Below are 13,558 nucleotides of genomic sequence, written 5' to 3' on the forward strand. Positions count from 1 at the left end.
GTAAATCCATTTTTATAAATGGCAAAGACATTGGCCTGGCTTACCAGACTTGAGTAAAGTTTAGTCCTAGAAAGAGTTCAAATCTCAGCTTTTTCCCCTCTAAAAAAAGCCAATAATGTTTAGTCTATGAAACCCAAAGATCTGGCAGGCACAATTGTAAGGGATTCCGGAGATGAGTAACACATCGTTCCTGTCCCCGCAAAAGGCTACAGTATTTGGAGGATAGAAGACGAATGGCTAAAGCTGTCAGATTTAACAAATATCCTAAATATTTGTCCCAAATGGGACATATTTACACTAAAAAAGCATTTGCTGTTTATCTGAAATTCAGATTCAACTGGGAATCTGATCTGACAGCCATAGAAACAGTCACTCCTATTAGCAGTGGCTCAGGACTTAGAGCAGCAACAAAGATACGTGGCTAAGTGGATGACTGACAGATATATTGATATGTTGAATTTTGAGGCTAGAAGGGACTTCAGAGCCTATCTCGTTTCACAGGTGAGAGAATAGAGGAGGGATCAGCTGGTGGTCCTTTCAGGGATCGTAGAAACGCACCTGCAGAAGTCAGCTGTGCCTGACGTCACAGACCAGGCAGAGGCTAGGCTGCAGGGGGAAGCTGGTCCCAATGCAGGGCTCTTTCTAGACACTAATCACACACACAAATAGTTGTTGCCTGCTTGCCCTTGCCTAGTAGTCTGTCTGGGCACCTACAACAGATTAAAGTCCCTCTCCCTGAGCTTACGTGCCAGTGATGTAGATGCTGGGCTTCCCGCTTCCCTCCGTTTCTGATCCCCTAGAGAGGGCCTGGCAGCCCTTGGAGAGGGAGTTTTTGACAGCCACCTCAAGGGCATGTCACCACTTGAGCTAATTACTCCTAGAGCACTGTGATAAGATTCCGGAGCAGATGCAAGACTTCGGGTGGATAAGGAAGCTGGTCCCTGCTCAGAGCTGCCAATCGGCAAAGGCATTTGCATATCCAAAGCACAGAGGAGCTGTGTGAAGGTTTATAAGCCAAGAAATTCACCTTCCTTAGCAGTTGTTCCGTTCTGATGGACTTAATTGCTCTGAGTCTGACAGTTCAGTTTTTCTCTCTCCTCTCATCTACCTCCTGATAGCACTCCTCCCCCCCAAAACTCAACACATATCTTATAAAGACAGGAACTCTGGTATCATTTCTACACGGTGCATTCCATAGTTTCGTGTGAGGGTTCTCCAGGCATCTTAAATTCTCTGTTTGGTCTTGGTGGCTGTGACTACATCATAGCCTCTTTCTCAAGTCTGGCACATTATCTGCTGGGACGACTTTGTGCTTTGTTTCCAAAAGCATCCCCCGTGACATCTTGCTCCAGTTTTCTCAGACCTGTTAAATTTCACTTCTTTTATTCTTCCCATATCCCAAATTTCACTTTATTTATCCATCCCTCTGTATATCCATTTAACAACAATGCAAGTACCTACTATGGGTTGCCGCAGTGAATAAGAACCCAGATGTCCCCCTTTCTTCATAATGCTTAGAGTCCAGCCGGGGAGGTAGACAAAAAACAAAACAAAACAAAACAAAAACACGACACAAACTAAATGATAAGTACTCGGAGGACCGAAACAGAGGGTTCTATTAGAGGTATAAGAGGGAAATATTTCAGAATGTTCTGGAAAGACCTCTCTAGGGGGAGGCACTGAAGCTGAGCCCAGAAAGAGGAGAAGAGGCAGCCATGCAGGTGTCGGAGGGAGGAGGGTTTTGAACCAGAGGCAAAGGCGAGCACACGGCCCCCAGGCGAGAAGGCGCTGGGCAAGTTTGAGGAGCTGAAGGAAGGCCAGTGTGGCTGCAGGACAGTGTGAGAGGAGGAGAGGGGCACAAGATGGGGCTGGAGAGGCAAGCAGGACAGGTCATCTCAGGGTCCTGCAGGCCAGGGAAAGAAGTTTCAGCTGTGCTGTGAGAGCAATGGGAGCCACTGAAAGGACTCACACTGGACGGTTTGATCTGACATGTGTCTTAAGAAGTTTGCTCTTGCCACTGAGGGGAGCATGCCCTGGAGGAAGATAAGATGCCAATAGGAAGGCCTTGTGGGGAAGCCTTGGCAGGAGTCCATAGAAGAGATGATGGTGGCCTGGCTGGATGGTCACTTTGGAAAACTTCTTGGAGGGAGACTCCAGACCATGTCTCCGTCCCAAGGGGCCTGAATGTCTGAGTTCAGTGCACACACACACACACACACACTCGGAGCCCCATTGCTCACCTCCAACTGGCAGCAATGGAGGTGAAGCTGGCTGAGAAAGTTAGGGTGGTAAACTGAACTTTCTTACGGACTGCTATTTTTTTCTGTATACTAGGCAGCTTCTTTACAGAAATATGAATTGAAAAAATTGTGTTCTTTCATCATTATTAAAGGAAAATCAAGACAAAGAGGAGCTAAGCAGCTTGTTCAAGGAAATAGATTAACACTGGGGCCCAAACTCCCTCTCAGATGTCCTCCTTTCTGCTCCTCACCCAGGGTGCTGCTCCACAGGTCCTACAACAAGGGGAGCCCCAGACTTCGCTCAATAGTCTACTCTTGATGTGGTTATATCCATCTCATGGGAGATTGCCCAAGTGGTTGATCTGGAACCTGAAGTGAGTTTGCTCACCTGTCGCACAGCGAGCCAATCCCTGACATGGGGCAGTGAAAGAAAGTAGGAATTTATTGCAAAGCACTGAGCAAAGAGAACAGGCAACGAATGCTGTAATCCTGATCTCCCTGAAAAATCTCCAAGCAAGGGTTTTTATTTGGGGTTTTAGGTGAGGGAAGGGGAGCAGGTGGCCTTGGGGCTCAAGTCCTGAGTCCTCTGCACAGGCGTGACTGCCTGTTCTATGTGCTGCACCCCGTGGATTTTTAGCCTGTGACGTCTAAAGTTTACAGTCAGTCGTTTCAGCTTCTCAGTGCTCCTGCACGATGCTTACTCAGGCGGGGGCTGTCAGCAAGTTCCTCTCTTATCAGTGGTCCTCCTGCTCTTCTGCAAGATAAGCTCAGAAACTTTGGTTATTTTGTTTCCCACGCCAACCTTGTGGGTACAAGGCACAGTTTCACCCTAATCCAGGGAAATTTTAACTTTTTCATCCTCAGTTTCATGGTGGCACCTCATTTGTGACTACAGATGTGAAAATTTAATGTTGGATTGAGTCGTTGGCTTGGTGCAATATCCCTGAAGGCCACCAGGGGGCGAATAATAGTCCATGAAAGCTGCCTGTTTCACTGTTTCCTGTCCGTCTCTCTGGACCCCTCTTCCCTCTTTGGTCCTCTGTGTTTCTCTGTCTCTTCTTGTGTCTCTTTTTCATTTTATGTTACATTTTTATCCTTATGTTACCTTTCAGTCCTTCTCTTTTTTTCTCTGCTCCTCTAATCCCATATCCAGCCTGCCCACATCATGGGACGAAAGCTTATTTTTAGTAGTTTGTTCTATGTGTTGAATTGCTCCTGGTTTTCAGGTCTCAAAAAGTAAAAGTGAAACACTTTGTATTTTTCTCCCTAGGCTTTCCCCACTCTCATTTGTTCGATTTTTACATATATGGCCATCAATTCCCTTCCCCTTCAAGAGAAAAAGAAAGGGGATCCACCCCTGACCCAAATAAAGCATCACACAAACAAAAGGTCATTTGATTGTTAAGGAATTTCAAGAGTAGGGAGAAGTTTAAGAGGGCTTGAGGGCCACACCCTGTCTCCCCTGTAACTAAGACAGCATCTAAATAACCACCCCAAGTGTGGGGTCCCTGCAGATCTGGGGAAAAGGCCTCTCCTTCCTTCCCCGACTCCAGTTCTTCACAGTTCTTACTGTCAGGAGATTCCCCTGAGTGTCTGCTCCAAATTCTCTGCAAGTTCAGATATGTTCTGTCCACAGGAGAAAGAGATATGGAGGGAGCTGCTAGCTATATGTTCCTGTTGACCCGAGGGGCTGGTGATCACTCCCTTCCGCAGAGCCACGCTGCAAGCTGCAGGTCCAGGCATTGGGGGTGAGGACACAAGGTTGGCTACCTGCTGCAAACAGAACTATTTGCTTCTGCATTAGATGGAGGCGCACTCGGACCAAATCGGAGAGAAGGAACAACCCCATTCATCACAAGGGTAAATGATCCTAATTAAGCGGTTAAGAGGATGAATGCTTTCTAGGTAGTTTACAGTAAGGGACCTCCTCCTGGATGCAATAATAGAAAACCACCAGCCATCAGATCCATTTGGGAAAGAGCATTAGCATCCAGTGCACTCACCTCCTTGGTCCTCCAGCCCTTGTTTCCAGGAAATCAGCTGCCTCTTAGCAATCAATTCAATACTATTTGAGTTTTTATTTTATTTTTCTCTTGTAAGCTTCTGAAAGAGCAAGGACTCTCTTCTTAACCCTTCTCGTACAGGAAGTGATGTGTGGTCCGGTAAGTATAACATACTCAAGCCTTTTAGACTTGCGGCACAAGTCTCTGCTTCTAAATGATGGAAGTAAATCCCCACCTTCTGCTACCTGGCTTCCGTTAAACATTCAACTCAAGAACTCCTTCTCAGCGCCCCCTCCAGCTTGCTACAGGCATATTCTTCTCTGCTTGTAAACAAATGAAAACAATTGTTTGCTTCTTGAAAAATTTAAAAGGCCTGTTTCATGCTGTCAGTTGTAGAGATAGTATGTTAAAATAGTAATTTAAAAACTATTTTTTTTTGGACTAGGCAATACATTCACAAGATTCAGACTCCATCCACATGCAAGCGCACATACAGTGAAATGTTTTCTTCTGGCTGGAGGCAGATTTAACATGGAGCTATATAACGCTTTAGCTTCCGGGACCTTCATTTGCATCAGCCCCCTCTGAGGTCCTGTACTTAATTCTGTATTTGTCATTTTGTATTACTTTTTCTTTAAAAGTTCTCCTGCCCCCAAATTGTGTGAACTTCAGTGCCTCCAAAACTTGAATCCGCCCCAACCACATCCCTGTCGCTTAACCACCAGATCCCCTTCCCAGCAGACATCCAGTATCATCATTTTCTTGCATATTTTTCTGGATATATTTTATGCATCTTTAAGTAAAAACATATTTATCCCTCTTTCCTTTTTTTTGTAGGTGGTAACATGCGGTACACACTGTTGTGTACTTTGCTCTTGGCATTCATCTTGAAGGAAGGTAATTTTTTTGTATTTTGTTTCCTGGTCTATAAAATGGAAATAATTGTACCTGTCCCAGATGCTTCCTGTTAGAATTAAATGAGATAATTTAAAGAATGCATTTAGCTTATTGCCTGGAATAGATTATTGTTATCATTCTATTTTAAGTTATTATTCTATTGTTAATACTTAAAATATGCTGCAAAGCTCCAATACTGAAAACAGTGTGGTGCTGATAACATAATAGCAGGTAGATGAAACAGAGTAAGAAGTCTCTGCAAGTTGGTCCTAATTATTTGTGGGCAAGATGCTGTTGTCCATGGGTAGAATACAAACACTAAAAAGAAAAAGTTTGTCTCAAGGAGCTTAAAGTCTAGGGGAAGAGGGAAGACGTGTCAAAAATGTAATCCAAAAAGAGTAAATTGCGGTGGGAATGGGGAGGAGCTCATTGCTGGCTAGAGCGGTGGTGGGTGCATAGGGAGCACAGAATAGGGAAGGCCGAGCCGGTGAAGTGGTCTCTGAACTGGCCTTTGAAGGATAAGTAGAAACTTGACGTCCAGAAATAATAGGAAAAAATGGTAGTTACAAGGAGGACCCAATCTGACAGAGTCGCAAATGCCGAAGAAAATTTGGTTAATTAGATGGAATAATGTTTAAAGGAGAGACTTATAGATTGACAGGATGTTTTCCTGAATGATGTGATCTTTGGGTCCCTTTCATCAAGTCTGAAGGAGGAAGGGAGGGCCAGGAGTCCCTTGGTGGGGGTGTTATGTGAGCTTTGATTGAATTTGGCATCTCAGTCTCACAACTCTCAACTGCAATTAAAGGGGAGAAAAGTGTCAATATTAACAAAACCAGTCCCCCATGAACAAACTCAAGGTCTAAGTCTTTAATACTTTATCAATAACGTGTTCTAATTACAGTTGAGGCTTTGAAAATATGCCTGCATATGATACTTGCTGTAAAGCAGATTTCAGTCACAGGGCCCTATAAATTGTGATTGTAGAGAGGGAGTAGGGAGCTTATTAAATAGTATTGTTTGGCTGCAGCTACAGATCTTGACAGCGCTTGGAACAATGGGCGCACCCCACCCCCTCCCACCACCACTCCTGTATATCAAGTGTTTAAGTAACGTTACGTATACAAAATGGTCCATAGGCCATCTAGTCACTCCCCAAGGCCAGATGGGGCTTTGGGGAAACTGAGTGCCAAGCCACGCATGAGATAAAATGGTACTTATATCTTGATCCCAGAAATTCAAAAGCCCTCTGGTTAAGTCAACTGCCAGACAAACAGACTCCAGAGAAGAGCCAGTTCCCTGAGGCTCTGACGTTGGATTGAACACATTCCAGACCTGCAGGGGGAGAGAGCCCTGAAGCCGGCCCCGGCGTGTGTCCCGTGGGCTGCTTCTGCCCGTCTGGCACCTCCTTTTCCAGCTCCCTCTCCCCTCAGTCTAGCTTTCTCTTGGCCCCCAATCCTCATCCAACCAGTGTGTGCTCTGGTGTGATCAGCAAGTCATTGAGGGGAAAGCCTTTTAATTAAGAGGAGAGCAACGAATTATTAAATCAGAGTCATTTATTACCCTGCCATCTGGCCAGAACTCCCCCCGGCCCCGCTTTTCCTCCAAGCCTGTAAAGGCATAAAATGGGACAAAGAGAGGAGACCTCTCTGTCTGAACTTGGAAAGGACGGTCCAGCCCTTCCTGGAAGCAGGGTGCGGGTTCTAGGAGGGTTTCTTGGGATCTTTTCCATACTGTAGGCACTGAGACTCAGTTTCCTCACCTGTAAAAAGGGGACAGTAATGCCTACCTCACTGCTTACGAGATGTGCAGCATGGTGGCTGGCATAGTGGAGGCGCTCTGGAAATGTGAGTCTGGAGCCGGTACACTGGGAGCTTTGCTATGAAGGTGGGTGCTGATGATGGTGGCAGCAGTGGCAGTGGCAGTGGTGGCAGGAGTGGGGTGACAGAATGTTTCCTCCCGGCAAGCCCTAGCTGGCTCCCTTTCTGCTGTGACCCACAGGGGCATGCCCTTATCCTCTCCCCGCAAGTGTCAGGGGAGCTCAGGAAATCCATGCCCTCCTCTGGCCCCTACCCATTCCAAACCGGGATATCAGGCCTTATCCTAAGGGAAATGCAGCTGGAAACTTCCTGTCGATTTGGGCATAAGAAGAGGGGCTGGGAGAGGCTTAGAGAGAAAGAGGCTGGGAAATGGAGCTGAGGTGGGCATTTCAATAGCAGCAGCTCAGAGAGGAGCACGCTGGCAGACGTAATGAAATAGAGGCCAGTTCCTAGAAGTAGAATCACCATGTGTGACGGCTCCGAATGAATGAAGACTGGTACAGGGATGCTGGCAACTTGGTTACCATGAGCAGCGCTGCTGCCGCTGATGAGATTTTCCAAAATGATGAGCCACTCCTGGTGAAGCACCAAACCAAATAAAGTGCAGTCTTCCTCTAATCTACCCAGTAGTTGCATTCTTAGCATACACTTGGTTGTTAGTGCTGTGGAGTTGATTCTGACTCCTGGCGCCCCTGTGGACAGCAGAGCGGAACCGTGCCCGGTCTCTTTGCGTCATCCTCTCACCTTCCAGCGCTCTGTCAGACAACGCTCTGCTGCTCTTCACAGAGTTTTTGTGGTCATTTTTTTTCAGAAGTAGGTGGCTAGGTCCTTCTTCCTAGTCTGTCTTAGTCTGGAAGCTCTGCTGAAACCTGTCCACCATGGGTGACCCTGCTGCTATTTGAAATCCTGGTGGCATAGCTTTCAGCATCACAGCAACAGGCAGCCGCCACAGTATGACAACTGACAGACAGGTGGTGTGGTTCCCTGACTGGGAAATGAACCCGGGCCGCGGAGGGGAGAACACCGAATCTTAACCACTGAACCACCAAGTATGTACTTAGTGTGTATTAAAAGTCATTTTAAAAAGTGCTTCTGTTTGCATATGATATGAAGTTACGTTCTAAAGCTCAGATTATTATAAATAAGTTTCCAGCTCTCTACACATCTGGTGGGACAGGCGCTGGCCCGGTGGCATAGTGGTTGAGTTTGGCACACTCCACTTCAGCAGCCCAGGTTCGCGGATTTGGATTCCGGGTATGGACTTCCACCACTCATCAGCTATGCTGTGGTGGAGTCCCAGGTTAAAAGTAGAGGAAGATTGGGACAGATGTTAGCTTAGGGCTAATCTTCCTCAAGCAAAAAAAAAAAAGAGGAAGATTGACAACAGATGTTAGCTCAAAGTGAATCTTCCTCAGCAAAAATAAAATGAAGTAAAAATAAATAAATATCTAGTGGGACATTTGAAAGTCATGTGGCACGTGGGGTAAGCGTGGGCAGCGTTGTCTCACAGATTGCAGAAGATGAAGCTGCCCAGGTCCCAGCCTCTACTTGCCGGGAGTGGGAGCTCTACCCATCACTGGGACAACCCAAGACACTCCACACTTTTCCAAGATGCGCCCTCAAGGAGTGATCCTGTGCTAGACTGAAAATTAAAATGTGAGTCAAGTTAAATTAAATGCAAAACAATTAAATGACAATCAAGAAATTTTAAGTGTAAAAAAGCCACCTTGAGACAATACAGAACTTTTGAACTGGATATTAGACGATATGAAAGAATTTTTGTTTATTTTGCTTAGTATAATAATGAAATCATTTTATGTAAAAATACAGACAAACAAGCATACAATAATACAAAAAAGTAAATCCATCTTGGGATAAAATCTCAATAGTGACCATCTGAGCACAATATGTCTATGGGCTTTGTAGAAAATACTCCCTGGGGTGGCTGCTCAGCTCGCAGACTCACTCTTCTCTTGGAACTTCCTCCCTGCCTCACTCAAGGTGAGCCCCGGGTGGTGGAGTTGGTGTCACATCCCGCCCCCCGTAGGTGATTGGTCCAGGTGGGAGTAGGGTACACCTGACCCGAAAATTCAAGCCCATCCTCTTTCACAGGAACTCGGCATTTTTTAAAAAAATGTTTTATTGTGATTATATTGGCTTATAAACATTGTGTGAATTTCAGGTGTACATTATTATATTTCAGTTTCTGTATAGACTGCATCATGTTCACCACCAATAGTCTAGTTTTCATCCGTCACCATACATATGCGTCCATTTACCCTTTTCGCCCTCCCTCCGCCCCCTTCCCCTCTGGGAACCGCTTGGCTTGGCTGAGAGATGGGGAGCCTGGGGTGTGAGAGCTGAGTCACATCAAAGCGGTTCCTAGAGAGGAGGTGTACACCACAGGTGCGGAGGCCTCCAGAGCCGCCCTGTTTCCTGCCCTTCGGTCCTTCCTTGGATTCTGTGAGACACCACGGAATCCTTCCCCAAAATTCCATTTCTTTGTGCTCAAGCCAGCTAAAGTTGATGTCTGTTATTTACAACTAAAGAATCTTTGTAAGATTCTTTGATTCTGGAAACAAGTAGTGTATCAGGAGGGCATTACAGATGAAAGATCAAAAGTCAGAATTGGAGAATTATCAGGTTCCTCAATTTGGTTATATTTAAATAAACCCTACAAAGGGGATGCAGTTGAACTTGGCAAATTGTCCATCTTTGCATACATTGGAAATTATCATTTAAATAGAGTAACTGTGATAGCCAGCCTCTAAAAGGACCCCCACTGATGCTTGCTGCTTGGTATTCACATTCTTATTCAGTCCCTCCCATATTGAATAGGGCTGACTGGTGTAATCAATAAAATATTGCAAAATATTGTGTGTGTAATATGACTTCTAAGGCCAGGTCATAAAAGATATTGAGGCCTTCATCTTGCTCTGACTTGGATCACTCACTGGGGAGGAGGCTGGTCTCCATGTCACGAGGACCCCCAAGCAGACTCACGGGGATGTCCATGTGGTGAGCGGCTGAGGCCTCCAGGCACACTGCTGCCTCAGATACTTTGCATCTTTGGGTTTCTCTGCTTGAATCGCTGTCCCCACAGACACTCAATGACTTGCTCCTTCACCTCCTTCACGTCTTTGTTCAAAACTTGCCTTAGTGAAACCTTCCCTGAACACTGTATTTAAAATTAAAACTCTTGGGGCTGGCCTGGTGGTGCAGTGGTTAAGTTCACACGTTCTGCATCTCAGCGGCCCGGGGTTCGCCGGTTCAGATCCTGGGTGCGGACATGGCACCGCTTGGCACGCCATGCTGTGGTAGGCGTCCCACATATAAAGTAGAGGAAGATGGGCATGGATGTTAGCTCAGGGCCAGGCTTCCTCAGCAAAAAGAGGAGGACTGGCAGTAGTTAGCTCAGGGCTAATCTTCCTCAAAAAAAAATTAATTAAAACTCTTGCCCTCACCTGGCAATTCCAGCTCCCTCTCCTGCTTTATTTTTTCCATAACCTTTATCATCATTTAACATACTGAATATTTTTTTTTAAAGATTTTATTTTTTCCTTTTTCTCCCCAAAGCGCCCCAGTACATAGTTGTATATTCTTCGCTGTGGATCCTTCTAGTTGTGGCATGTGGGACGCTGCCTCAGCGTGGTTTGATGAGCAGTGCCATGTCCGCACCCAGGATTCGAACCAACGAAACACTGGGCCACCTGCAGCGGAGCGCGTGAACTTAACCACTTGGCCACGGGGCCAGCCCCAACATACTGAATATTTTATTTATGCATCTTCTTTATCTTTAGCTCTACACTGCAAGGATTTTTGTGGGTTTGTTCATTGCACCCTTAGGGTCTAGAACAGTGCCTAGCACACAGGAAGCGCTCCACATCTGTTAGTTAAGTGAATGAATAAATGAATTAATCTAGTCATCTTTAAAAGTGCAATGCATTATATGGATTTCTTGTAGAAAAATTAGAAACTATGATCAGCCTTAGGAATGAAATAAGAACCACCATCTGGAAATAGCCAGTACTGACATTTGTTATGTGTCCGTCCTTGTTGTTCTCATCAATGCCCTTTGAGTTGCATGGAATGGAAATCCACTCTGGCTGACCCAAATGTAGGGATATTTATCAAAGGCTGCAGTGGACTCTGGGAAATGCACAGAGCACAAAGAACCCCTGGGCCTCAAAGGGATTAAACTCTAACAGACACTGAAGTTGCTCTTTGGGGCTTTGTGGGGCCTTAGGACCTCCTTTCCATGGCATCTCTGCTTCATCTCCCCACCTGCTCCACCCTTCTCTCTCTGAAGACTACTCTCCTCTGCTCATTCGTTAATTCACGTGTGGTCCTCATGTCTGCTCTGGAGCCTCTATGATTTTTCAGTCTCGCTTGCTCGGTCTTTCATTGTCCCAAATCCAAGTTCTAAGAGGACTCTGGTTGTGCCAGGTTGGGTCAGAGAACCTCATCTTGTAGACAGGGTCACAAATCTGTATTAGTTTGCTAGGGCTGTCATAACAAAGGACCGTAAACTGGGTGGCTGAACCAACAGAAATTTGTCGTCTCACAGTTCTGCAGGCCAGAAGTCCAAGATCAAGGTGTCGGTAGGGTTGGGTCCTTCTGAGGGCTGTGAAAGAGGATTTGTTCCAGGCCTCTCTCCTGGCTTATAGTGGTTAGCTGGCCTGTTTGGCATTCCTTGGCTTCTGCTGCAACACCACAATCTCTGCCTTCATCTTCACGTGGTGTTCTCCCTGTGTGCATGTGTTTGTGTTCAATGAGCATACAATCATATTGCATTTGGGCCCACCTTAATGACCTCATCTTAACTTGATCATCTGCAAAGATCCTATTTCCAAATAAGGTCATATGCACGGGTCCTGGGAGTTAGGACTTCCACATCTTTTGTTTCCTGACAGTCACATTGAAATAGCCAGTAGAGCGGGACTGGCCCCGTGGCGCAGCGGTTAAGTGCACACGTTCCGCTTCGGTGGCCCGGGGTTCGCCAGTTCAGATCCCGGGTGCGGACATGGTACTGCTTGGCAAGCCATGCTGTGGCAGGCGTCCCATGTATAAAGTAGAGGAAGATGGGCATGGATGTTAGCTCAGGGCCAGTCTTCCTCAGCAAAAAGAGGAGGATTGGCAGTAGTTAGCTCAGGGCTAATCTTCCTCAAAGAAAAAAAAAAAGAAATAGCCAGTAGATTTTGCACCTTCAAGTGGTTATAGTGGAAGCAATGACATCTGTCTGATACCAACGTTGTTTTCTATGTAAATATATATATTGGTCTTGCAAAAATGGAATCATATGGCATATTTTTCCCTTAATATATTGTGAAAATTTTCTCATGTCACTAGCCTATTTTACCTTGTTTTTAATGGCTGCATAGTATTACACTATGCGAATGTATCATAATTTGTTTAAGCAATCCCATTTTATTTTTATTTAGCTAACATTGGTTTATAACATTATATGGGTTTCGGGTGTACGACATTATAATTCGACATCTGTATATACTACAGTGTGCTCACCACCAAAAGTGTAGTTTCCATCAGTAACCATATAATCAGCCCCCTTTACCCATTTCTCCCTCCCCCGACCTCTTTCCCCTCTGGTAACTACCAATCTATTGTCTGCTTCTATGAGTTTGTTTCCTTTTAAGGAATCCCTTTTTGTTCAATTTCTTCTCATTTTTTTGTTACTTTGTACAATAGTGCAATGAATGTCTTTGTCTCTAAATGTTTGTGTACACTGTCAATTATTTCCTTAGGATAAATTCCTGGAAGCAGAATTAATGGTTCAAAGAATAATGACATTTTAAAAGCTTTTGAGATATATTATCAAGCTGATTTCCAGGAAGTTTGTTGAGAATGTCTGTCTCCCCATCATCTTTGCCAGTATCCAGTAGAGTATTTTTGGTCAGCCAAAGTCAAAGAGATTACAAAATATCTCATACTGGTTTTAATTTCTAGTTTTGGCCTGAGATTGAATATTTTCCACATATTTATTAGTCATATGAATTTCTTATTTGGGGGAATTGTCTATTCATTTATTTTGCCTAAATTTCTATTGGATGTATTTTTTCCTATTTATTTATATTAATTTTCTACCTTAGAAATGTTAACTTATTATATATTGTAGTTATTTTTTTTACGGCTTGAGTTTTATTTTTTTCTTTTGGTTATAATGCTTTCTAAATACAGAGATTTGAACTCTATCAAAATTTGCCTCTCTGGTTTCTTTCAATCCTCTTATGTGTAGAGAGTTTCTCCATCCATAGAGGGGATAAAAAAAATCATGTATATTTGCTTTTATTTTTTCCCCCCAATGGTTTCTATTTTTACATTAAAAACGTTGATTTGCGAAAAATGGGCAGAGGATCTGAACAGACATTTTTCCAAAGAAGATATACAAATGGGCAACAGGCACATGAAAAGATGTCAAACATCATCAATTATTAGAGAAATGCAAATCAAAATCACGATAAGATACCATCTCACATCTGTCAGAATGGCTATTATTAAAAAGACAAGAAATAACAAGCTTTGGACAGGATGTGGAGAAAAAGGAACCGTCATACACTGCTGGTGGGAATGCAAACTGGTA

The sequence above is a fragment of the Equus asinus genome, chromosome 19 (genome assembly GCF_041296235.1).
Source record: "Equus asinus isolate D_3611 breed Donkey chromosome 19, EquAss-T2T_v2, whole genome shotgun sequence".
NCBI classification, from domain to species: Eukaryota; Metazoa; Chordata; class Mammalia; order Perissodactyla; family Equidae; genus Equus; species Equus asinus.